Source organism: Peromyscus maniculatus, chromosome 23 (genome assembly GCF_049852395.1).
Source record: "Peromyscus maniculatus bairdii isolate BWxNUB_F1_BW_parent chromosome 23, HU_Pman_BW_mat_3.1, whole genome shotgun sequence".
Classification (NCBI taxonomy): domain Eukaryota; kingdom Metazoa; phylum Chordata; class Mammalia; order Rodentia; family Cricetidae; genus Peromyscus; species Peromyscus maniculatus.
This window is the reverse complement of record NC_134874.1, coordinates 59,647,431-59,674,859: the sequence shown is the minus strand read 5'-3', so window position 1 is coordinate 59,674,859 and position 27,429 is coordinate 59,647,431. Positions and strand designations below refer to the sequence as shown.

Genomic DNA, 27,429 nt, shown 5'->3' with positions numbered 1-27,429 from the left:
ATGTCCTTCTCCCTGCATTCTGATCACTGATGATTTGAGGGGTTTGTGTCTGTGTATGAGTGTGCCTGTCTGAGGGTGCATACATCTGTGGATGTTTTAGAAGGTCTGATGATGACATCGAGTGTCCTCTGTTGCTTTCTCCCTTATTCCCTTCAGCCCGGGTCTCTCACTGAACCTGAAAATTTCTGTTCTGGCTAAGCTGGATAGCCACAGAACTTTGGATTTCCTGTCTCCTCACAGTAGAGCGTCCTGTGTTTTTCTGTCTCATCTCGTTGCTAAATGGTTCATTTGGTCAGAAAGAGAACTGACTTGTTGGTTTCTCTTAATTTTTAAACATTTTTATTACTTTGGAATTCATACGTTTTTGTAATAAATAACAAAAATCAAACAATGGAGCTACTTTAAAAATAAAAAGTAGACTTCTTTTCTTTCACAGCATAAAGGTAACTTCCTAGCAAAGGTCTGGTTTGTCTGCTGGCTTCACAGCATGGAACCTGACATTTTGATGCTCACTCTATCATGTACGTGTCTGTGTCTATGGACAGATTCCAACTGATAGTTGTATGGATTGCTGCATTTTAGAAAAGTGTTGTGGATGACCTAAGTAGACTTCTACTGATGACCTGGGGCTGTTTTCATATAATGTGCACTGTAATCTGGTCAAAAGTTGTTGGGTAATGACAATGGGTGACTTCTAGTCTCTGGTGCTATCAATGTCTTCTGTGGAGGAGTCTAGGTAAGTTTAGTGAGGAGACTATGATGGCTCAACATGTATCTATCGGGAGGCTTCATGTCCCACCCTTTTCTCCCAGTACTTGGTTTTATGTGGTCCAACTCAGTTGTGCAGAGCTTGTTACTTCTCTGTATGATCAGTGAGTCTGGTGATAAGAACTTCCCTGGGAACTGAAATTAGTTCAGGCCAGGACAGAAGAGCATGGCCGGGTCTAAGAGGCTTGCAGACAGCAGGGAGGACCCACTACCTTCCCTGGATTAGAAAAGGTGCTGCAACATTCTAGTCTTCTTCCTTGCCTTTATGGATTCAAGAAAGGTGTGTGTTTGTGTTGTTTTTATGTGTGTGTTTGGGGAATGAGAATGTGTGTTTGAGCCTCTAAGTGTATGTTCACTCTCTCACGGAACAGTGGAACATCTTTAAGAATGATGGAGATGGATTTCAATGAGAAAGTACTGTGCCTAATCTGGTTAGTACCACTTTGCCTAAGTCAAAGGACAGATGGAGCTGCCCATCACTCTGCATGTCCACACATCTAACTACACATGCAAGGCCACACAATTGATGCAAATTAAAAGTTTTTCAGGTGTTTGTAGAGGCAGAATTATTTCTCTGCAAAGAAACCCTCTGGAGAAAAACAAAGTAATGGGGTCCATGACAGTGAGAACGAGGCTACTGAGAGGGAGGAAAGGCTACCTGAGGGTTTGTGTCCTTCTCTGCTCTGGGTGAAAGGAGGCTGACCACTGATGACTTACTGCATCCTGTTTTGTTTTTCTCCTCATCGCCTGCTGCTATTTTCCTTTCACCTTTGCCTAACCTTGGTTCAGCTAACCTGGTCCTAGGTGCTTGGCCTGGACTTTTTTCTCAGAAAAATTCTGAACTGTAGAGGTGCTTGTGGCTGCATCCCAGTCCAGCAGAAGACCCACAGATATGGTGAGGTGTGAGATGAGGCTGTCTCAGGGCACTGCTTAGGCTCACCATACTCTCAAGTACCCACTCCATGTTGTGTCTGCAGCACTCAGAAACTACTTTTATTCCAAACTTCTTCATCCTGAGTTAAAATCAGCCTGATTTAGAGTTGGGAGAAATGAGATTTCTCAGACATTGCTAGTAGTATAAAATGGTGCAGCCCTGTGAGAAGCTATGTACAATTATTCAGAAAGTGGAACCACAGTCTTCAGGTGGAGCATTGATTCCAGAATGGAAAGTGGTGTCCACAGAGATTAGGGGACAACAGGGATTCAGCAGGACTCATCAGAACATCCCAACTAGCAACTATTCAGATACCCATCATTGATGAGTACAAACATACAATGTGGTCCATCGGATATTGTTAAGTTTGGAATAATATATGCAGTCATTTGGCTGTGAGTTAGTCAACAGTCCTTTACTCAAAGAAATCTCTGACACAACCATCTTATTTGAAGGAAAGGTTAATATAGATTACTGATTGTAGTGATTTTCTAGTTTTCTGAGCTCATTCCTTTGGGCCTCAATTGAGGCAACCTGTGGTATAGAGAGCTTCGTCAGGAGGAAGCTGCCCTCCTTGGAGGCACTGGGAAGCACTGAGTGAGAGCAAGGGGCTGGTCCACTGCCATCCAGGGGTCCTGTGCTGGGGAACTAAGCCTTCAATGCACAGACTGGGGAACTTGCTAGGAGAGCTTAGATTACAGATCAAGGAACCCTGGTGTTCACCTGTGTGTGTACAGGATTTCAAGGCAAGCACCACATTGACTTATCTGCCCACTGAGTTCTCCCAGATCAACAGGCATGCATATGTTATACAGACACACAGGCAGGCTGAACACCTGCACATATAAACTAAAAATAAACTGAAAAATGATCAAAACTGAGTAAAAGTACACAATCTTCTCTACATCCTTGTGCTCAAAGCATCCTGTGTTTCCTGACTCTAGGCTGGAATATGGGTAGAGAGGATGTAGGTTAATGAAAGGTAACTTTCTTCTTCCTGGTATCTCAGGCGATCTCTTCTTACTCTTATTAGTGTCATCTGGGAAACTAAGCATGGATGGTATTTAGTGTGCTTGTATGTGTGCATCCATATACATGTGTGTGCTGGAGATAGATAGATAGATAGATAGATAGATAGATAGATAGATAGATAGATAGATAGTTGATAGAATGTGTGTATGTGTGCATGTTTATGTACATGGTGAGGATGCCCTCCCCTAAAAAACAATCTTCTAATGAACAGGAACATCAAAGACTTGAGGAAAATCTTCAGTCCCTGATGAAGCAGAAGGAGCTGCTCACCCGGCAAAGGGACTTGGCAGTAAAGCTGCAGCATCACTTCACTGTGTCCCAGATGAGGTAGGAGCCCAGGCTTCCAGAAGCAGGTGGATCCAAGTGGGTCCAATGTACCTGGATCTCCATGCTCTTTGAGTTTTGTCAATTGGCAAAGCTGCCAGCCACGGGCATGGAAAGAACTCCTCAGAGTGTCGTTGCTGGCTCAGTCAACAAGAATTATGACCAGGAAACAATATGTTCTCTCCGTGGTCTCATGGGAACTGTGTCCCCTTCTTGCCTTCTGAGACCTCTAGTATGCTCTTGTATCTCATCTCTTAGATTAGATCTGCCCATGAATATCCCCATGGTAGCCAGAAACCTGGAAAGGAGGATCATTGATCAAGAAGGAAAGTGTTCCCCTGCATCTTTTCCATCAGGAACATCACCTTTAGAGAGAAGTGTCCACCTTTTGCAGATTTGCATACAGCACACCCTTGCTGAGTGCAGTCTCTCTGCAGTGTTTATCAGTTTCCCATGAGAAGATTTATTCTTGGTCATAAACAGAGTGGGAGCTGACAAGTTAACCCTATGCAGGGTTCTGAGCTGTAGGAATAACCAGAGTCTTCTCTGCATTGCTGTGTAGGCTCCACTAGAGGGCGGGCAGAGAGTTTTCCAGGAAGTTCGCATTCACCTGTGTCTACTCAAGGCCAGCTACATCTTTCCTGAACTGTGCCTCAGACACTGACATACTGATATTTCTCCAAAATGATGTCTTTGGACTGTTGGAGAAATACGCTGTTTTTTTCTAATCTAGCAAATTGTGTATTTTCCAGTTCAACTTCTAGCAGTTTTTAAAAGCTGGGGAAAAAAAATCCTGCCCAGGTGCTCTCTGTCCCTTTTCCCTTGGTGAAGCAAGGAATGAACTCAGGTGAAAGGTACTGCTGGATTGTCTACCTGAGTAGGGGTGGTGGGGCTCACAGCTGACATGGCAGGTCCCCACCAGGCTTGTGCCCCAGCTGCCTTCCTCCCCTAGGTTTGAAAACCTCCAGCAGGAACTGGAGCAGACCACAGCCCAGGAAGAGAGCCTCCTGCAGAAGGAGCTGCTGGTGCAGAAACACTATGTTCCAGGCAAGTAAGCCACCATTGAGCCCCATCCCCAGCAGCCAGGGTATTCATGGGGTGTGTTTTCTTCCTTAACTTTTGTTTACTAGGGATGAATAAGCCCTGATTCTTCTTGACAGTGGCAAGCAAAACTGTTTCTGAATCATATTTTCTTTACCGATTTTCCATGACAGCACCTCTTCAGAAAACTGAGAAGGCTGGAAGAAGCCAGAGACACCTTGAAGGCATGACATTCTACACTCCAGGTTCACGGCCTCCTCAGAAAATGCCACCTGTTTTCAGCTGTGATCTCACAAGTGAGGCAATTATCAACCTACCATCAGGCAGTCCAGCCACAGTCTGATCCACATCCATTGGCTCACTATTCCCAGAGAAAAGATTGTATCAGAAATAGTCTGAAATTCAGAGGACACAACACAAATTACTAAGAACCCTGACATCCATCAGCTCATGTCCCCAGTGAGGGGCAAAACAACATGGAAGAGGACATGTGGGTGAGCAAGAGTTCTTCTGTCAGCTTCCTATCAAGGGCTTTGACAAGCTGATTACGTATGTGATGGAAATCTGAAAAGGAAGCCTGTGTTATCATCACACTGCCATCCAGACAGACCACACACAAAGCATAAGATTCTCTAGTGCAGTGCTGAAGCTGATGCCATGTCATATGCTAATGTTGCTGAAGATTATTCACTGCAGAGAGTAAGCTATATCCTCACCTCATTTGCACTCCCATAATGAAATTCCAAAGGATCCTGAATTTGCTTAATTTTTTTGTTTATATGTTGGTATATTTATGCTTTAGATTTTGGTTTTCTTCATTTTAGTTTAAGGTTTTGTTAATTATTTTTATTTCTTTTATTCTTGTCACTGTTTTAATAGTTTGCTAAGGCTATACATTGTATATAATGACCGCTGTTTTGAAAGCCCCCATTGAGTAAAATGAATGTATTTTTATGAATAAAATCCAATTTCAGCTTCACTCTGAGACTCTTCTTTAGTCAGGTGAAGTTTCACACAGCTGTAAACCCTGAACTCACAGGCTTGGATGTATCTCAGCCAGTTCCAGGAATCTTGGGCTGCACAAGGATTTCTCAGCCATAGGTTTCAGGGCTATACAGAGGGATGGCACCTTGTATGCAGATGGAATAGCCTACTCCATGGATACCCACTACATAATAGAAAAACTAGACATATTGTATCCTTGACATCATATATTTAGCTGCCAGTAAAGTGTGGTACAATGTACACACATGTTCATGAAATCATCATGTACACCAATTTAAAGGGAAAAACAAGTATTTGCTCCAGGCCTCTCTGAAATAAGAATATTGATTAAAATTGTATAAAAGAAATCAGAAAATGAAAAGCAATCTGCCTCTAGTTTTCCTGAAATATAACATGAATGATAACCGAGAAGAAGAGATAATTTCCTGCAAGACATGTTGGGATATTTTGTGGTGCTTTTCTTTATACTTGCGGGTGTTTGCCCACCATGTACATGCAATTCCCACAGAGGCCAAGTGAGGGCAGATTCCACCTGGAATTTAAGTTAGAGAGGTTTGTTAACTGTCCTGTGGGTCTTCTGAGACAGCAATGAGTACTCTTCATGGATGAGCCATCTCTCCAGTCCCTGCAATTGACCTTGTCCTCCCAGCCATGTGTGCTGTCTTAGGTGGATTGGATCACTCCCAACCAAAAGATTCTTGAAACCTGTTGGGACAGGCATGCTAACTGTCTTAGGTTGCCACACATCCATGCAGGGCTCTCATAGGTTCAAGATCCTGCCCCAGTATCACTGACTGTCAGACTGGCACAGATTTGCTAGATCTCTTCTAGGTTGACAACATGTATTAAGACTGTGTGATGAAATGCACAATTGAGAAGACTGTCTTGGGGTGCAGGTGGGGTGAGGAATCCCTCTTGATGGTCCAGATAAGCAATGTTGGGAGGAACCTCATGACTAGGTGGAGTTGGTAGAGCCTGCATCAGAGGCCACATGTCTCTGGTGCAGAGTGATTCTGTGCAAGACTAAAAACAGGAGAGAGGTGGTTGATGCTGCTCTTTTACCACAGCAGATCTCAGATTATATTGAGAAAGTTCTTCCAGAGACTGATTGACTCTTGTGAAGCTCCTCTGGAATAGATCTGACTCCTGAGACCGAGAGTGAAGCAGAGGGTTCATGTTTAAAGGATGTTATCCCGTGGGTCTCCAGACTGGAGCTTTCACATCAAGGGTAAAAAGAACCTTGTGTCCTCTGGTCTTCATCGGTGAGGCTGTGCCAGGTCTTGGCCCACAGAAGCTAAGACATCTGGTTTTTCATTCTTCACTTAAGCTAGAATCTCTCCATCTCATATAATTACTTGTTTAATTAGATTACTGTGTGTTCCATTTGAGAAATTTCAGACTTGTGTTATTTTACTTTCTTACCCAGAAGCTATGGAAGCCTAGTAGGCCAGCATCAAAGCATCATATAAAAAGCAGGTTAAGGGAATGTGACCATGTGGAATTTATAAGTGAGATAAGGCTGTTGTCAGGCCCAAACTACTCTAAAAGTTCTATACCTGTCTGGTGCATTGGTCAGGGTTTTATGGGGTAACAGAATGAATTTCTATATATACAAAAGGCTATATTTTAGAATGACTTAGAGGCTGTGGTCCAGCTAATTGAACATTGGCTGGCTATAATGGCAAAGTCCTCGAATCCAGTAGTTTCTCAGTCTACTATGCTTGATGTCTCAGCCCATCAGCAGTATAGTCTGGAATCCCAAGGAAGTTGGCTCCAATGCCAGTGAAGGAATGGACTTGCTAGCAAGGTGAGAGCAAGCAGCTAAAGAGCAAAACTCCCTTCTTCCATTTCTTTATATGGGATTCCAGCACAAGGCCTGGCTGAGATTACAAGTGGGGTTTTGGGGCTCAAAACATCTGAGTTATAGGTGTTTCTTTCCTCGTCAATATCCAAATTAAAAGAGTATCTCCCTAATGCAAAGATCAGGACTACATGTGGATCTTCTCTCTTCAAATTAAGCAAAAGTACCTCACAGGTGTGCTCCTCCATTTTGGGGTTTTAGTTAATTCCAGATGTAATTAATGTGACAAACAAAATAGATATCACATCTGCACCCTTTTCAACTTGACACAATATTATATCTTTTTATGTCATGATTAATTTCCAAATGCAATACAATAACCATATCTTAATATTGCCTAAATATCATATAATTATTGCAAGTACAACACAAAGACATTATGTATTATACCAGATCAAAATTATGTCTAACATGATTTAATTATCCCTTGTAGTAGGAGTTTTCCTCTGTCCACCCAGCTCATTCAGCTGCTCAGACTCAAGTAAACACACAGAGATTTAAAAACTGTATGGCTGTGGCAGGCTTCTTATTATCTAGTTCTTATATCTTAAATTAACCCATTTTTATTAATCTATAAGTTGCCACGTGGCTGGTTGCTTACAGGTACTTTACATCTTAATTCTCATGGTGGCGGTGGCTTCTCCTGACTCAGCCTTCCACTCCCAGCATTCTCCTCTCTGCTTATCCTGCCTATACTATACTTCCTGCCTGGCTACTGTCCAATCAACGTTTTATTTATCAGTCACTCAGAGCACTGCATTCACAGCATACAGAAAGACATCCTCAGCAATCTCTTACAACTGAAAACACATTATAAAGTTAGAATAAGTGGCCATGTCCCTTGAGGGACATTCTTTTAGTATCTCAAATTTAAATTTGGTAACCATCAATATTATTCCTCTTTTGGAATAAATTTGGTTTTATTTATTTGTTTATTTTTGTTTTTACACCCTAACCAAAATTTCCCCTCCATCCTTTCCTCTCAGTCCCTCCCCCACCTTCCAATCTTTCTGCTCCCCATCCATTCCTCCATCTTTTTTTTCTCTTCAGAAATGGGCAGGCCTCCTGTGCATATCTGCCTGCCATGTTATATCAAGTTGTGGTGAGACTAGGCATGACTTCTTACATTAAGGCTGGACAAAGCAATTCAGTAGGAGGAATGGCTCCCAAAAGCAGGCATTAGAGACATGCCCTGTTCCCACCTTTAGGAGTCTTACAAGAAGAACAAGTTGTACAACTGTAAAATACATGCAGAGGGCCTATGTCAGTCCCATGCATGCTCCCTTGTTGGTGGTTCATTCTGAGAATCAATATGAGCCTAGGTTAGTTAGTTCTGTGGGATGCTTGTGGGGCTCCTGACCCCACTAACTCCTAGAAATATTTAATTGTTTATTCACTATTTTTTGTACATTGGTGTTTTGCCTTTTTGTATGCCTGTGTGAGAGTGTCAACTCCTCTGGTCCTGGAGTTACAAACAGTTGTGAGCTGCATGAGATTTTTTCATTATTTTAAATATTAATTATATCATATAAGTGTATAGAAATCTTCTGATTGGTATTTAAAATAATAACATCTATCTATTTTCTTATTTGGAGACAGAGAAATACATACATACATGCATACAATAGAGAGAGAATGAACATACAATACACACCATGCCATTCTGTCATTCTGTATATATGGAGGTCAATGAACAAATTAGGAGGAGTCAGCCCTTTCCTTCCACCCAGCTACCCATCTCATTGGCCCTTCCCTGGTACTTTTCATGATCAACTCGTGGCTTTCTGCCTTAGAGGGTTTTCTTGTGGTTCTGAAAGTTAGAGAATATTTTAATATTAAATGGCATTGTGAAAATTTGTGCAGAATTTTGTTTCAAATGAATGATACTGTTAATAAACATAACAGTCACTCAGAGTTGAAGGCATGAAAGAGCTAACTACAGCAAGCTGGCCACTCAGAAAGTTCTGCTGCCTCCTATGCTGGTGTCTGGGAGTTGGGATTTTAGTTTATCTTTATATTTATATACACATGTATATGCAGTTAGATATGCTTGTACATGTTAAGTATATCATATAGATACTTATAAAAATATACACAGAACTATACTCATAGTTCTGCAAAGAACATGAATACCATACACATGCATACCGATGCCACAAAGGTTGTTTGTTTATACTTAATTTCTTGTTATGCCAATTTATTGTATATCTAAATGAATTTCAAAGGATAATTCTGTGTGTGTGTCTGTCTGTCTGTCTGTCTGTGTGCATGCAAAGCTGTAGACACATACATGTTCTTAAATGTATGGATGTGGGCACATATTTGTGTGTGTTGTACGGAAACAAGCATGTGTGTATTGTGGCACAACACTGATGGTGCCTTCATCCTTTACAATGGGGTAGTAGCACTATTACAGTGGGGTGGGGCATGCTTGATCATGCTTCATTCTGTGCATGGAACTTGCATGCTTCTAGAACACTGATGTTGTCTACCATGTTACTAACAATGTGTAGATGTTTCAGCGTCTTTCTTAGATGGAGATCTACAATCTATGTCACATGTTAAGTCTCTCAGATACCATTTGATACCAAGCACAAATAAGTTGTCAGTCTCTCCTTCCTCTTCCACTGCACATTTTATAGGAAATCACCCCCATCAAGTAAGTCTAACTATGCTTACTGGCTATCCAGAACTTGGTGAAGAGCAGGAAATTGTGGGTTCCCAGGATCCAATGATGCTGACAGGAAGACTTCCAGGTAGGGTGTTCCTACTGCAACTGTTGCCACAGGCATCCAGGATGAGACAGCAAAGAGGAATCCTGCTGGGCAGCTGTAAAACTTCTCTTTCAGATTCTGCTGCTGCAAAGAGGAAAAGTATTTCAAGCTCTGTGATTAGATAGCTGGTTTAATTGAGGCCACCCTTCCCTAACTCTGTTTGGTTCTGAGGGTAGCACAATGCTTACACTTCATCTAGAAATCACAGGAAGAATCTCCCCACAGTTTTTCTTTTATAACTGAGATTTGATTGGTTGAGGACCAGTAGAAAAAGATGTTAATTCTGTTTTGTTTTCTTTCTTTTTGCATGCCAAAATTCTTAAGTGTAGGTTTTCATCCACAATAAGATATAGGAATGGAACACTGTGATACCTTGCCTAACTCCTCAGATCTCTAAGATGCCTCCTTTCCATTGTCCTTCAAATGGCATGTTAGGGCAGGAAAAAAGCATCCATGGAAAAGAAGAATAAAATGGAAACCCAACAATAAAGGACCCTGAGTTAGAAGGATTGCTGGAAATCTGAGACCAGCCTTCAGGGATAAACTTTCAGGGAAGGAGAGAGGCATGAATGCAAAGGACAGTAGGAGATTGGGAAGGGGTATTCTCAGAGTGGGATATGTCCATTATTTTCTACTCCAAATCTCCACTTGTGTTTGTTAGAAAAGGTGACAACAGCTGAGGCAGAGGCAGCACCTGTCCCAGGACTCCACTTTACAAATGGGACAGGATGAACTGCTGTTACACTGCTATTCAGTGAGTGACAGCCTCAGAAGTCATCAACTACCATGAGGAGAGGAGGTAGGGAAAGACCCATGGCTTTCTGCTTTCTGGTCAATCCCACTTCAAGGTGTGTTTAATGATGTGAAGAGACAGGCTGGAGGGCAAATTTCATACAGCTCTGCTCCCCAAGCTGTAGGTCCTGCAGATGGCACAATACAAGCCTCATGATGAGACTCTTGATGATAAACTGAGCATCAGAAATGACAGACCAATATTTGAACAGTATACATATGGACTGAGTCTGACCTTTCCCCAATGACCTTCCTCTTCTCAGCAGTGAAGTTCTGTAGTAGGAAATGATGATTAGATGGGAAATTGTCCACAAGCAATGATGATAACTGAAGCCTTCAGGCACCTCCCCTAATTACCAGTCCAAAGACATCTGCATAGCTTCACCACCTTTGTGCTTCCCTGAGCAGAGTGTGGCCTAGCCTCTGTGACACTACACAAGGAATCATTGTCATGGTTACATGTGTCCCTTGACAGGTTGGCAGCTCACTCTATTAAAGTGGTCTGTGATTCACAACAATAATAACATGAGCAGGAATCAATTTCTGGTAAGTCAGTGCAGATATTCTTTGTGGGAAAACCTGATCTCACTTCAGTGAGTGGACATGACAAGGAGCTTTCTTGAAAGAGATCACGAAGGCATGGTTCATTTTTTCCAGGGATTTTCAAGGTAGAAGACAAATGACATTTTGAGAAGTGTTTCCATAGCAAGGACCAGAGGAACACCCTCATAGTGCATGCCATGAATGACATACAGGAGAGGACACCATGCCCGCACTGCATAAGAGGCCCCATGAAGATCTGTACAACCCTCATGTCTAGATCAATGGAAATGAAATGCAGACCTAAGAGACCATGGATGCCAGCCTAGACTAATATACCCAGCAAAACTTTCAATCATCCTAGACAGAGTAAGCAAGACATTCCAAGACAAAACCAGATTCAGACAATACATATCCACAAATCCAGCCCTACAGAAAGCACTAGAAGGAAAATTCCAACCTAAGGAAGTCAGATACACCCTTGAAAACACAGGTAATATATAAAGCCACAGCAGTAAACCCCAAAGAAAAGAAGTACACACACACTACCACCAAAAAATAACATGAATTAACAATCACTGGTCATTAATATCCCTTAATATCAATGGACTTAATTCACCTATAAAAAGACACAGGCTTACAGAATGGATACAAAAGCAGGACCCATCTTTCTGCTGCATACAATAAAAAAAATCTCAAATTCAAAGACAGACACTACCTAAGAATAAAAGGCTGGAAAAAGACTTTCCAATCAAATGGTCTTAAAAAACAAGCAGGTGTAGCCATCCTGATATCCAGCAAAATAGACTTCAAAGTAAAATCTATCAAAAGAGATCAAGAAGGGCATTACATACTCATCACAGGAAAGTTCCACCAAGATTCAGTTTCAATTCTGAACATTTATGCCCCAAACACAAGGGCACCCACATATGTAAAAGAAACATTACTAAAGCTTAAACCACATATAAAACCCCATACATTAATAGTGGGAGATCTCAACATACCACTTTCACCACTGGACAGATCTCCCAAATCGAAACTTAACAGAGAAATAAAGGACTTAATTGATGTCATGACCTAAATGGACCTAATAGATATCTACAGAACATTCCATCCTAACAGGAAAGAATATACCTTCTTCTCAGCACCCCATGGAACTTTCCCTAAAATGCACCACATACTTGGACACAAAGCAAATCTCAACAGATACAAAACAATTGGAATAACCTCCTGTGTTCTATCAGACCACCATGGTTTAAAGTTAGATTTCAACAACAACAAAAACTACAGAACACCTACAATCTCATGGAAACTGAATAATGCTCACCTGAATCACCAATGGGTTAAGGAAGAAATAAAGAAAGTAATTAATGACTTCCTAGAGATCAATGAAAATGAAGACACCACATACCCAAACTTATGGGACACTATGAAAGCAGTGCTAAGAGGGAAATTCATAGCACTAAATGCCCACATAAAGAAGTGGAGAAATCTCACACTAGTGACTTAACAGCACACCTGAAAGCTCTAGAACAAGAAGAAGCAAAGTCTCCCAGGAAGAATAGACGCCAGGAAATTATCAAAGTGAGAGGTGAAATCAATAAAATAGAAACTAAGAGAACAATACAAAAAATTAATGAAACAAAGAGTTGGTTCTTTGAGAAAATCAACAAGATAGACAAGCCCCTATCCAAACTAACCAAAAGACAGAGGGAGAGAATCCAAATCAACAAAATCAGAAATGAAAAAAGGAACATAACAACAGACATTGAGGAAATCCAGAGAATTATCAGGTCATATTTCAAAAACCTCTACTCTACAAAACTGGAAAACCTAAAAGAAATGGACAATTTTCTGGATAGGTACCACATACCTAAGTTAAATCATGACCAGATAAACTATTTAAATATTCCAATAACTCCTAAGGAAATAGAAACAGTCATTAAAAGTCTCCCAACCAAAAAAAGCCCAGGACCAGATGGTTTCAGCACAGAATTCTACCAGATCTTCAAAGAAGAGTTAATACCAATATTCTCTAAATTGTTCCACACAATAGAAACAGAAGGAACATTACCAAACTCCTTCTATGAGGCTAGGCTCTGGGTGGAGCTCCGGGAGTCTAATTAGTGAGAAAGAGGAGGGTTTATATGAGCAAGAATGCTTGAAACCAAGGTTGGATCAAGCACAGGGTCAAATAGCCAAACGAATGGAAAGACATGAACTATGAACCAAAGGCTGAGGGGCCCCCAACTGGATCAGGCCCTCTGAATAGGTGAGACAGTTGATTGGCTTGATCTGTTTGGGAGGCATCTAGGCAGTGGGACTGGGTCCTGTGCTCATTGCATGAGTTGGCTGTTTGAAACCTGGGGCTTATGCAGGGACACTTGCCTCAGTCTGGGAGGAGGGGAATTGACTTGCCTGGACTGAGTCTACCAGGTCCATCTCAGTCCTCAGGGAGGAGGCTTTGCCATGGAGGAGGTAGGAATGGGGGATGGGCTGGGGGGAAAAGGAGGGGGGCAGAAGTGGGGAGAACAAGGGAATCCGTGGCTGATAAGTAGAAGTGAATGGTATTGTAAAATAAAAAAGGAAGAAAGAAAAAGAAAGAAAGAAAGAAAGAGAGAGAGAGAGAGAGAGAGAGAGAGAGAGAGAGAGAGAGAAAGAAAGAAAGAAAGAAAGAAAGAAAGAAAGAAAGAAAGAAAGAAAGAAAGAAAGAAAGAAAGAAAGAAGAAAGAAAAAAAGGAGAAAGAAAAGAAAAAAACAAATGGCCAACTTATAGCTTCCTTCTTATTTTCTGTACTGAGACAGAGGTTTAGTAGGCTTTGTCTTCCACCAGCAGGCTGCCTCTTCCAGCTGTCTGGTTTGGGACAGATAGTTTTGTTCACAGTCAGTCCTGAACATGGTCACATGAAGCTGCAGGTGATCACAGCTCTTGTGAGTGAGCAATGGCTATGTTATGTCCAAAGGACAGCATGTCACAGCAGTTCCCTCATGCTCAGTCAGGACATTCAGGACCCACTTCCAGGATGTTTCCTATCCTAGGGGAAGTGGTTGATCTACAGGTCCCATTTAGGAATGAGCATGCATGATCATTTCAACATTTTGAAGTTATGAGGCTGTGCATTTGCTGCTGCATACCACAGAAAGAAAACCCTGGCCAAGACTGAAAGCTGAAGAGATCTATGTGTAAAACAAAAATATTTATAAAGCAGTTGCTACTACACTAAGTAACAATAGTAGCATCATCTGAAGGGCTATGACCTGTCAAGCCAGTGTCTTTTGACCAGGTACACAGTACCAGGTACCAATTCCTTCCTATAGTGCAGGCCTCACCAGATCAGAAGGAAGTTAATTACACAGTAACTCTGATGCCAACATTACACCAATGATTTTCTCATATTCTGTATGCTACCACTTAAATTATATTTTCTTATGCTGAAATAAAAAGTCTTAATTTCATGAGATCCTATTTGTTGATTTTTGGTCTCATTTACTATTGGACAAGAGTCCTATTCAGAAAATCCTTACCTGTGCTTAGCACTGGGAGTATTTTCTCTACTGTGTCCTTTGGCATTTTCAGGGTATCAGGCCTATAACACATTTGGTGCAGAGCTTGTATTTGGTAGAAGATAGAGAGCAGAGTTTCATTTTCTGCATGATAAAAACAAGTTTTCACAATCAGCATTCTGAGACAGTATCTCAAATGCCAACAATTATATGAACTACAAATATGGGTGCAAATTTAAACTAGGTACTCACAAGTACATTCTCCTTACCAAATGGACCACTTTGAGGTCACCAGCCATGCAGTAATATGAGGTCAAGCTCTGATCACTCAGAACAATGCATGGCAACCATTTCAATAGAATAAATTGTCAGCAGGACTTACAGCCTGGCTCAAATACTATAGACTCTGTGGTCATTTTCTTGGGCCCCAGACCCATTTGTCACATTAGTAAAATAATATTCAGATTGCCCCATAATTCCAGCTTTAAGTGTCTTTAAAATGATTACATTTTTCACCCAATCTAATTTTTTAAACGCTGCAAAGGAGGTGGAAAAAGAACATATACGTTATGTTCAATGTAAACTAAAACATTCCAGGTACAATGGATGCTGTAACGATGGTTATGAATGAAAATATAACATAGTCACGCCTGCTGTACCACTCCTGGGTGTGCATACTTATCGAAATGAATGACGCTGAATCACTACATATGTAAGGTGAGTTTGTGTGTAATTTTTTATCACTGCACTACCTGCAATAGATGATTCAGGGAATGAGCTCAGAGAACCACCATTATATGAATGACTAAAGACCACACAATATGCATAAATAATGCAAGATAATTCAAAATAAAATTATAGAAAAAGTTGCATAATTCTCAAGAAAAATGTTCCAACTATGTATCATCAAGTTTAGAAACAGACAACTCTCCAAAAACAATTAACACATATCTTCTCTCATAAATGGCATCTAGAAAAATAAGAAAAGGGTTAAAAAATTTTGAAGTGTGAGGGGAATTTTTTTAAATGGAGGGAGTATAACTAGGAAACAATGTGGTATACAGAAACAAATGACTTATTTTATATAATTAAAATGTACAGAATAATAAGATTAACTTTAGATGTAACAAAACAGAGAAAGAATTACTTATTTGCACAAGGGCTCATATATTTTTGCCCCAGCCAGCAGGGCTTCAACAGGTTCTCTCTAAGGAGAGAATGTAGGGACAGGAGACACAAAGGAAATACACCAAGTCAAGATTCTGATCAAGGTGCCACTTTATTTTTCTCCAGGAGGGTTTATATAGTTCCTGCAGGGTAGGGGGAGCAAGAAGCTGTTATCTGCACAGGGTGGTGCAAGCTAACAGGATGTTTGTATAGGATGTTTACAGGGTGAAAGGGTCAAGGGCTCTGACTCAATGTCCTGTTGCTAGGCAACCTGACTGTAAGATGATCTAGTTCCCTGTCTTATGGGGGGGGGTCTGTATTTTTCCACTAACTAGAGATTCTGTCCTTGTCCCTGACATATTTTTATACAACTAAACATAATAACTACATTTTTACTATCTTGAAAACTTCTCTTAATGTTTTTGAATGATGGGGCTAGAGTCGGCCTAACAGAAAAACGCACACTGTATTCTTTTGAAGGACTTGAGTTCAGTTCCCATCACCCATCACAGTGACCCATAATCAAACACCAATATCTCTAGTTCCAGGAAATCTGGAGCCTCTTCTCATCTCTGTGGGAACTGCACTCATGTGTACATACCTACATGTCTAATCACATCACATATGTGCAATTTTCAAATCATTGTTTCATAATTTCTCAGTTTATTTTATGGACCCAGGGAGGCAGAGAGGCTTGCACCCATGCAGTACATGACGTCAGTTCATTCTCCTACTCTCAGTTGTAAGAAAAAGGATTGTGACCAAACAGAATGTAAGGACTATAAGGTGATTCTGGAAACCAGAACCATAAAAAGATAGTGCCAGGGAAATATAAAACAATTGGATCATGCACGAAACCTGAGTTGTACAGAGTTGATGCAAATAAATCTGCATAAAATTTAAACTTTATAAGGGATTTCTTAGCATTTCATTAGTTTTAGTCACTAAAAGGCACAGTGTTCCATCACCATATTGTCATTCATCATGTGTATTTAATTAAGAGAGTTTTAAAAAAGTCTTGAATTCTACCATAACAAAAGACAGAAATTTTGGCACAAATAATCTGTAAAATATAAACTATTATTTGGCTCAGCTGATATAACACACAATGGATGAGCTCCAGAGGTCTGGTAGCTTTCTGGCATTTTTAGCAAGGAAGGAGCTCTGAGTTTAGTAGCTCTGAAGCCTTCAGTGCCTGAAAAGCAGCTATTAATTTTTTTAAAAGATGTCTAAATAACAAGCTAGGTAAGAGGATAAATAGAATGATAAACTGAACCCAAAACCAGCCACAAAAGGTATTTTGGACAAAAACAGTGAACTGAAAACAGTCAAGACAGAAGACTCAAACTAACCATGTAACTGCGTTAAACATAAAGTTCTAGATGGGAGAAATCACCAGAGAAGATAAACAACCACACAGGATTTCACTCTATGATGCATACAAAATAAATGTATGGGCAGAGTGTCAGAGTAATGAGGCAGGAAAAGGCAGAATTCTTTAAAATGCCCTAGTACCCATGCTGCTACCAAAGTAAACTGCTGAATAGTAAGTTTTACTAGGGAAAGTATCTATTCTGAATAACATAAATATTATAATATACATGTGTGTGGTGAAAAGGGATCAATTTTCCAGGCAGACAGAACACTAAACTTGAAAATTATTTAACTAAGAATCCTCCAACCTTGATGAGAAAGTGCATGGAAACTGACAAATCCACAATTGAAGTTGGAGATGGGAGTCGACAGAACAAAAGGAGGGGAAGTCCAACAGCTTCACTTGCAAATGTTCGTTGTGTAATGGGATGTTGGTCAGGTTCAAGGCCCCTGGCTTCAGTACACCATCAATACTAGACCTGCAGGATACACAGCAGCTGCCAACGCCACTACGATGATGGAGAGATGATGGAGAGGTGATGGAGACGTGATGGAGAGGTGGGAAAGATGGGGGCTGGGGGAGAAAAGTGCTTAACTGTTTTCTTCTTTTTTATTGTTATTGTTTATTTTTATCTTATTTTTATTCCCTTTTTGTTTTCCTTTGTGGCGGCACTCTACAAGAGGTAGGGGCAGATATGGAGGGTCTGGGAGTGGAGTGGGATTAGAGTATATGGTATGAAATTCCCAAAGAATCAATAAAAAATACAATGCATTTCACTTTCTACCAATTGTTTATATGAACTAAAGAATAAGAAGTTGTCAAATGAATGAGGTTTTAGACTTTAAAAAAACATGAACAAATTGAATAATTCAATGCAATTTTGACATAGGGACAGAAGTTCCTATATAACAAGGCTTCAAGATGTTGTATTTGGAATAGAGAATTCCATTTAACTCCTGATATATCCATATGGCAATAATTTGGTAATAAGAAAAAATTAAATTACAACCAAATTAAGTTCTATTACTGTAAAAAGGGAAAAGAAAGAATGAAAAGCAGAGAAAGTCATTAAGGACAAGCAGAACATGAACACTGCTGTCAATCAATTTTACCTGACAGACATTTACAGAACACCTCGTCAAATGACAGCTTAAGACAGCATTTCCAGAACACACAAGTCACTTTTCAACATACTCCACGTTACAAGCTACTAAACAGGTTTAAATAAACATAGAAGACCTGATATAAAGTGATGTGTGCAATCTGACTACACGGAAATTGAAATGCAAGTAAACAGAATAGTATCATGATAATCCCCAATAATAAAAACTTAAATATTTCATTCTTAAAATAATCAATAAATTAAAAGAGAAAGTCATAGTGAAAGTAAAAGTATTGAAGTGGAAATAAAATATAACCAAATTTATGGAATAAGTTAAACCATGATTAGAAAAAAACTAAAACATTAAATGACTTCATATGAAAGTGAATACATTAGGATTTAGTTCGTATTTTCTACAATAAGATGTGACTTTGTAGCAGTGTATCCAGTGCTACGTGTGTAACCCACACTGTTCTCAAACTCATGGAATACTGATTTCCAAGGGCTTGGATTATAGACATGAAATACTTAACACCTGACTTAAGTAGATTTGTAATCAATGACATAAATTTTATATAAATACTAAAAACAAAGTGATTACGAAGCCTCTAGTCAATATTTAAAATTCAATCAATTGAAAATAAACATGACAAGAGGCAAGAAAAAGATGTATATCTATACAACACTGATAAATCTCTAGGCACACTAGCAAAGAAAAATGAAAGATTATTAAACTTACTCACATAATGAATGAGAAGGGGGATATTGCAGATCCCACAGGTACTAAGATGAAGTAAAGAAATATGGAAAAGGTTAAGCCCATAATAATCTGGATGAAAGCCTATAATTTTTTTCAGAACTGCATCCTGCCATCCTGAATCTTCACGGAGGGCATCTCAGCCTCATGAGAACTGTGCTGTGAGGAGTCTCCAGGCTCTGAGAAGACGGCCTCACTAGACCTGGTCTAAGAGGAGACTGCTGTCAAGAAGGCAGGTTCGTCTTCACCTCAGCCTCCCCAGAACCAGGGCTGTGAGGAAGTCCAGACTCTGAGGAGACCCTGAGCCTGGCCACCCTGGCCTGGGACTGCCCTCACCAGATGAACTCTACACACCCCCTCCACAATGGCTCAGCAGCTCCTCAGCATTTCCTTAACGTCCTCAAGTCTGAGCATGCTCAATGTCCCGGGCAGGAAGACCAAGGTGGAATGGGGGAGGTTTAGAGTCTCTGCCCGGATGCTCATTGGGCCAGAGGGCTTCAGGGGCGGGCTTAAGCCTCACATGCCATTTATGATTGGATGTGTTGCATGTGGCTCTATTTGGAGGCTGGCATTGTCTGGTGGGATGTGGCTTTGGTGGCAAAGGTCAGCAGTGTTTCAAAGGGACAGATATTGTAGAGCCCCTCAACTGGGGTCTGTACATCTCAGACTTCCAGCTCAGCACAGGACAAGTGGGACGCTCATAAGTTACATAGGGAGGTCTTATGGCCAGAGCTGCACACCTACCATCTTGTTCTGTCTCACCTTGCCTCATCTTACTGACCTAGCCTCACATCCTCTTACCTTAGCAGAAAACCTATTTGGTCCTCTGGGAGGCCACCAGATAGCGCTGCTTTATTGCAAAGAGGAGAAAATTAAAACCAGAGCCAAGCAGTGGTGGCGCACACCTTTAATCCCAGCACTTGGGAGGCAGAGGCAGGCGGATCTTTGTGTGCTCGAGGCCAGCCTGGTCTACAGAGTGAGTTCCAGGAAAGGCACAAAGCTACACAGAGAAACCCTGTCTCGAAAAAAAAAAAATGACAACCAGAAAGTCTCTTTCTCAAAATCACACAGCTGCTGGTATCAAACAGGGACCCTAGTCAAGTCAGTTCCACAAAAAGCTAGATTAGAGTTGACTTCTATTCCGCAGAACTGGCTGTGTTGAGTCCCAGTGAGGAAGAAGTACCTAATAATGTTGATTTTGTGTCAGGTCATCAGCTTGGTGTTCCTGTGACTCAGCATGGACAACGAGCTTGCATCAGCGGGACTGCACCCTTATCCTTCACCTGCCCACGTGGTTTGGTAAACATTTGGCATGTAAAATGGCTTAGTGACTCATGGCTGAGAAATGTAAAAGCATATGTTTGAGTGAGTTTATCGTTTTTAAGATAAGAACTGTCATGCAGAAGAGAAAAGAGGAAAACAGTTTGTGTCCAGGAAAACAGATTTTACTTTAGTCTTACTGTGAGGCTTCTCAAGTTGTGCTTCCTCTGTCTTCCATCAGGGTCACTGTTGATCCTGAAGGTTGTAATAATGATAATCTGTACTGGTTACCAGCGCTGGTGACTGTGAGGAAAGGTCATGGCCACAACAAACCCCAGTATCAGTATCAGAGCTTTATTAGGAGGAAGAGGGTTAGGGGAGAACAAGAGAACCAGGCCTGGGGAAAGACAGAGAAATAGAGAGAAAGATGGGGGGCGCGAGAGAACAGAACAGACTGGGAGGAGGTGGGGTCTGTGTCCGGCTCTTTAAGTTGCAGGCGAGCTTACAGAGCTACACCATGCATGCTAGATTGCTTGACCACTCTGCACATATGTAATCACGAGCACACACTGATGACATGAGATAAGACCCCAGACCCCTTGCATAGCTCCTGAACCGCGCATGTGCGGCCATGCAGTTGGAGCCTGGCAAAATCCCAACAAAGGTGTTGTTGAATCAGTTGCCAAGATAGGAAATGATTTGGGGCTGGGATAATTCTAAAAGGAGGCAGCAAGTTCCACCTTCACCAAAGTATCTATCTAGAGTTTGTTCCTGCAAACTTCCACTCAATATCAGTAGGACCCTATGAGAGACACAAGTGCAAGGGTTGAAAGAGGAAACTAGAAACTAGACCTATGTTACATTTTTAAGCTCTGGAGTTGCTTCTAGATAGGGCAACCTGGCAGTAGCTACATAAACTCCAATTACATATACCTTATAAATGCAAGTACATAGATCTGACCATCCAGTTTGAGAAATATATTTTATTTGGTATGGCGGTTCATATGTTGTGCCCAGATCGTGACCCCCCAGAGAGACCACCAAAGACAAGCATGCCGGAATGCAAAAGCAAGGTTTAATTCTGGATATACAAGCCTAGGCAGGGACTTCGTCCAATACATCCAACGCAGTGGAGGCTGGAGGAATTGCCCATCTATCTGCAAGCTCAGCTTTTAAAGGGAAAAATCACAAGGTTACATCATTTAGGGGTGCTAGTACGGGTACAATTCTGATTGGCTCGCTTCTAGGGACTTCTAGAAAATACTTCTAAGGGAGTGGTTGCCCACCACCATTTCTCATTGGCTGCCCTCAGGTGGGGGCATTTCTGTGGTCAGTTACCCTGGAAACCAGGGAGAGGACATTCCATAGTCTGGCAGGCATTACCTTGTGACTATCTTGTGAGTCTGTACGTTTACACTTCCTGGTTTCTGGAATCTGAACTGACTAGTTTCAGTAACTAATGGCCTCTTCCCAAAAGGAGAAATATTAGGCCTTAATTTTAGGGTGAAACATTTTGGTCTTATTTCTAAGATGGCTCATTTTGGTCTCACACATATTTCCAAAGCTACCAACTTGGGAAGCTGAGGCAGGAGGATCATGAATTTGAGCCTGGTCTTAGTGTGAGTGCCCTTCAGCTTTAAAAAATATAAAATTATAAAATTCAACATAAATGGTATTTTTTCAATTTGTTAATAAAATGAGAATGCATACATTAAAGAGATAAGTGTTGTTTTCTTATTTCTATTTGTAATTTAATGTAATATTGAATGGGGTATTATTATCAATTGAATGCTATAAATCTATATATTATCAAAGTTAAGTTATCAGACACTGAAAGAATTGTTCCTCAACAGAATTTACTACCCAATCGATTTCTGACTTCATAATACTACATTCCAAATTCAGGATGTTGCTCATTGGAACACCAGGACTTGTGTTTTCTCTTCTGGATTGCCTATTTGCTATGGCCTTGTATTTTTTCACTGTTGGAATTACAATAGACACTACTACTGAAAGGGAAAAACCAGCAGCCCTCTTGAGAGATGCTCTCTCGACCCCTCCTCTAAAGGTATTTGCTGACCAGCAGTTTTAGAGCCAACCGGAGATTGATCTTATAGGAAAATAGGACTGAAACAATAGATCTGAATGTATATATCCTGGGCTCAGCAAAAACAGGACATACGGAGTAAAATTTATGTCTCAGTAGATACCCTGCATCCTGTTAGCCATCAGTAACCTCATTGTTACCTTATAGTTCAGCCAGTAACTTCAAAGAACTACCTTACCCCTAGCCCCCTCATCCAATCCCGAGATGTAACCCTCTGCACATAAACTTTTCCTATATAAACACCTTAAAGTGAATGTTCAGGGCTGCCCTCCTCTGTAGCTAGAGTTTTCCTGCCTTGCCCACAGTCAGGACAAATCTTTGTCACCGGCCAGTTCCACAGCCACTCAGACCCAAGCAAGTAAATACAGAGACTTATATTGCTTACAAACTGTATGGCTGTGGCAGGCTTCTTGCTAACTGTTCTTATAGCTTAAATTAATCCATTTCCATAAATCTATATCTTGCCTCATGGCTTACTGGTGTCTTCACATGCTGCTTGTCCTGGCTGCGGCTAGCAGTGTTGTATTCCTGTTGTCTCAATTTTCCTCTCTGTTAGTCCCACCTATACTTCCTGCCTGTCTGCTGGCCAATCAGTGTTTTATTTATTGACAAATCAGAGCAATTTGACATACAGACCATCCCACAGCACTCCTCTACCTTCAGTGTTGAGTGTTGGACACAGACCAAGTCCGGGCTTGCTTTGCTGTTAATAAACCCCCTATGTGCTTGCATAGGATATGGGCTCTTTGGTGGTCTTGCTCAGGGGTCTAGCGATGCGGGCACAACATTTAGGGCCTCATCCTGGAACCTCTGCTACACCTAGACCCTGATCTGAGGGTTTCCTAAATGGCTGGTAAGTTTCTGTGTCTTTGCTTGTCCTTGTCTTTGTGTGACTCTGTACGTTCATTTTCTAAGGCACAGTAGATCTGTGAAATGGTCCAGTGATGGTCAATACCAGTGGCAGCCAGTGGACACACTGGAACCAGGATTACAGTATTTCAGAAGAAATCCTGCACCCTGTTAATGGGGCTGTGGTAGTCCCAAGGTCTGTTTAACTGAGGACAGAGAGCCTCTGAAAGTTTTTGGTGTGACTGAGCCTGGAGGGTCGCTCCCTCCAGAGCACATCAGGCTGTCTTTGTTCTTGGAACTTTGTTGGTTGTCTCTTGGCTCAAAGTTTTTTGTGTGCCCTTGGTCTTGTGTGTAATGTGTTCATTGTTCTCATTGTTGACTTGACTAAGATGGATGCCATGGGACAGTCTCCCTCTTCCTCCCTGGACTTTCACCTAGCATACTGGAAGGATGTGTGATCCACTGCTCACAATAGAATGATGGATTTACCAAGGGAAGTTTGTCACCTTTTGTGGTGCAGGATGGGCCTCTTACAATGTTTACTCGGCCTCCTGAGGGAACCTTTGATGCTCGCCAAGGAAGAGCTCCCCATGGTTCCCACAAACCCTGCCCTAGGGGGAGGACCAGCTGTGAAGGTACACAGAGGCAGAGAGGAGAAACTCCTGATTCTGGTTAGATTGCTCTTCCCACAAGAGCTACTGTTCCCCTTGATCAAGGTGGGAATCAGCCCTTTCACCACTGGCCCTTCTGGCACTTATGTCTATGTAAATGTTTCTTGTTTCTGTCTACTAGCTTCCCTTATTGCTATCAGGCCCACAGCACTGGCAGGTGAGGGAAGCTCATCAGCAGGGCCACATGCTGGGTGCTTATGACTTGCTGGCCCCAGGGAAGGTCTGAGACTGGGTCCTCCCTGAGAAATCTGGGAAGTGAGTTCTCAGAGTGGGCAGACCTGGCAGGAGAAGGCCCTGAGTGGGTGGGCAGATGCCTCCCTCACAGGATATTGGAACATACGCAGGACCAGGATGGGCAGGGCTGGTATTAGCCTACAGGAGAGGCTCCTATGGCTCTCACAGAAAATGGAAATGCATTCTCTCTACAGGCAGGCAGAGGTGGGGGAGATAGGTGAGGTTGGGAGTTTACTGCCTTCACACTCTGAATCTAAATCCCCCTCCCTTCCTTCCTAAGCCAAGTTCATCATTGGCTTCCCATGTTAAACCTTCTCTGTCCTGGTAATGCTTAGAAAAAATGATAAAGATACATTATGTTTTAAAAAATTATGATTTTGTTTCCACATATACACAGAAAATACATGGATTTTGGTCATTTCAGTTAAATGGGTTACAAATACTTGCCATCATTTAAGAGAATTGGTTACAAATTATTATTGGTTAAGATAAGAAAAAACTGTGATGCCTCAGTAAAACCCCCCACTCTATCCCCTACAGACAAAGAGAAGCTTAAACCAGGATTCCTAAGTGTAGATAAGAACTTAGACCCCTTTTCCCCAGGTGGCTGTATCTGCTACAGGGACTTTGGAAAACAGTCAGGATATTTGACCAAAAGACTAAAAAGGGAGGTGGGTTAAAATAAATTATATGGTCTGTGCCTTTAAGAACTAGCCTCACAAATAAAGGGGTATGCTCCTTCCAACCTCCCTGCTGTGAGTGAGAGATTTGGAAGAGCCTCCCTGGAGACTTGTAAACTTAGAAAACACCTTACTTTTGCATTCTGTAGCTAAAGTCTCCAGTGGCAGCTTTGGGGACTGTGATCTAGGCCAGGCAGGTTTCAAGTCCCCAGAAATGATGGCGCCAGCCCCAGGAACAAAAGAACAGAGTCAGGATGTCTGATGGTAACCAATTAACCACAAGATGCCCCTCTCCAGAGATAACAAGAACAGACCCTGGAGATGAGTTGTAAAACTCCTGACAGGGCAAACAGATAAGAGTTCCAGGCCCGGGAAAAACTTGACCAATCAAGGATGGACCCGTACTAAGCCCCTCCCCTCTAAGAAATTTTATGGGTTTTGCCTATAAAAACTAACTTCCCCAAGAAAGAGGCACTCCTCCCTGCCTCACTGTATTGGGTGTAGGAATGAGTCCCTGTCTAGACTTGTATCTGCAGAATAAACCTTGCTGTTGCATTCTGGACATCCAAGGTCTTTGGTGGTCTCTTTGGGGGGGTCACAATCTGGGCATAACAAAAACCATATCAAATTCCAAGTAGAGGATAACTCAGTGAGCTAGACAGAAAAAAGATATTTTAAGATGTAATATTTTTATAAAAATTTAAAGGCTTAAGTATGTCACTAGAGATTGAATACATACTGTATTGGGTCTGAGTAAGTAGTTTAAGATATAAAAATATGAAATTTTAAATTTTAAATAAGTTATGAGACTTGAATATGAATAAAGTTTATATGGGGTCTAAAATATAAAGGTTTAAGGTATGGGAATATAAAATGAATGTTTTGAGTAGAAGAAAAATATATGAAATGCAAGTTATTAGAATATGTAAAAGAAATTTATAAAAGTCTGAGGATTAAAAGACTTAAGTAAGCCGGGCGGTGGTGGCGCACGCCTTTAATCCCAGCACTCGGGAGGCAGAGGCAGGTGGATCTCTGTGAGTTCGAGGCCAGCCTGGACTACCAAGTGAGTCCCAGGAAAGGCGCAAAGCTACACAGAGAAACCCTGTCTTGAAAAACCAAAAAAAAAAAAAAAAGACTTAAGTAATGATAAAAAATGATTTGAGATGTGTAAAAAATAAAACATGTTTTGGATTTCTTTCTCTTGCTTTTAATCTGCTGGTACACTGAGACTTCAAAGTTTTATAGGTTTAAAAATGTCTGTCTGCTCTGTAGGTATGGATTAAAAATATGGCCACATGTATGATTGATTTTGAATGTCTGAGTTTGCATGTCCTCTATGTTAAGGAATATATGCTAATGCTAGTCATCCAGCTATCCAGGTACTAATTTAAAGCATAAACTGTTAACTCTTATTTAATCATAAGCTATTTAAAAAGAAATAAAACAGAACCTGAGAGGCCCATTTGACTAATGTATCTACAGGATAACAAATTGACCTGGTTATTGTTACCAAACTTGGAGATGTTTTCAAGATTAGGCTTAGATTTGTTTAGATCAGATATATTTAATAGACAATGGTCCTCAAACCTGTCAAAGATCTGATGAATATGCCATTTAAATTATTTGATAAAAAGCTTGCTAGCTCACTAGAACAAACAGAGACTCCCAGCTCCTAGCTTTAACTCCCAAGGTTTCCAAGAAGACATGGAACAACGCCAAGACGACTCCCAGACTCAACACCTGCTGCCAGGGATCTGGCCTAGAATGGACATATGAGACACTGACAAGATAAGCTCAGTCTTTCCCAAAGTTGCCCCTACACAGAGAACTTTAACGGTATAGACCCAGCAGCCAAGACTGATGCTGTCCTGACTCCTGTCCTGCCAAGACTATGAAGATTATAGGAGCCTGGAATGATGGCAGTCTGGGCAATGGATAGTCTCTGCCATTCTTTAATAGATTTGGAAGTCTGTACTCAGGTAAAATTTATCCTTCTCAGATCTCTGATGGCATTGACGATTAGGTAGCTACAACTTTGTCAGCTTAGCAACATCAGGCAACCAGAGTCTTCTACATGGTTGCAGCCACCTTATTAATTCATTGAACAATGAATAAATAATTAAAGCTACTAGGTCTCCTGAAAAAAAGAAAGAGACAAACAGGTTTGCCTTACAAGCTTCATATTAAGGGACAAACAGATTTTAAATATAATTTGAAGTGGCTGTTCATAAAAAAGATACTACAAAATTTCTTTCCTTTACCATACTGTCATTGCATTAAAACTTAAAAAAGGTCAGAATTTAACATTAATAGAATTCTGATAAGATAATAGAGCAATAACTGCTTACTGTTTAGATTATGAGCTCAAGATTTTGGATTTCTTATGGTTATCTTCTGAATGTAGACTTACAGACAGATACCTTTTACCTGCTTTTCTACAATATGTATTTCACTACTCATTGATAACATCAATATATTTACTAAGGCTGTATGCCTAAAAATTACAAATAAGTTAACTTTTGTCTCTAGTCTACATCTGTTTCAGTGGGCTTCCATTTGGCTGATAGACAGATCCAGGCATCAGCTACTAACTTCAACCTGTGACACATGAACTTGCTGAAAACTGATATGGACCAATCCAGCCAATATAAA

General features: G+C 41.0%; 1 protein-coding gene across 1 annotated transcript in view; it reads right to left on the bottom strand.

The window, feature by feature from the left end:
* Positions 1–19,384, bottom strand: part of LOC143270444 (vomeronasal type-2 receptor 116-like) — a 121,587-nt gene extending 102,203 nt beyond the window's left edge. The window contains exons 1-3 of the mRNA XM_076560375.1: positions 18,963–19,384; positions 14,597–14,719; positions 9,645–9,823 (exon numbers count right to left, since the gene is read on the bottom strand). The gene's annotated coding sequence lies outside the window, so the exon portion shown is untranslated. The remainder of the gene's footprint in view (positions 1–9,644; positions 9,824–14,596; positions 14,720–18,962) is intronic.
* Positions 19,385–27,429: the final 8,045 nt, after the last annotated feature.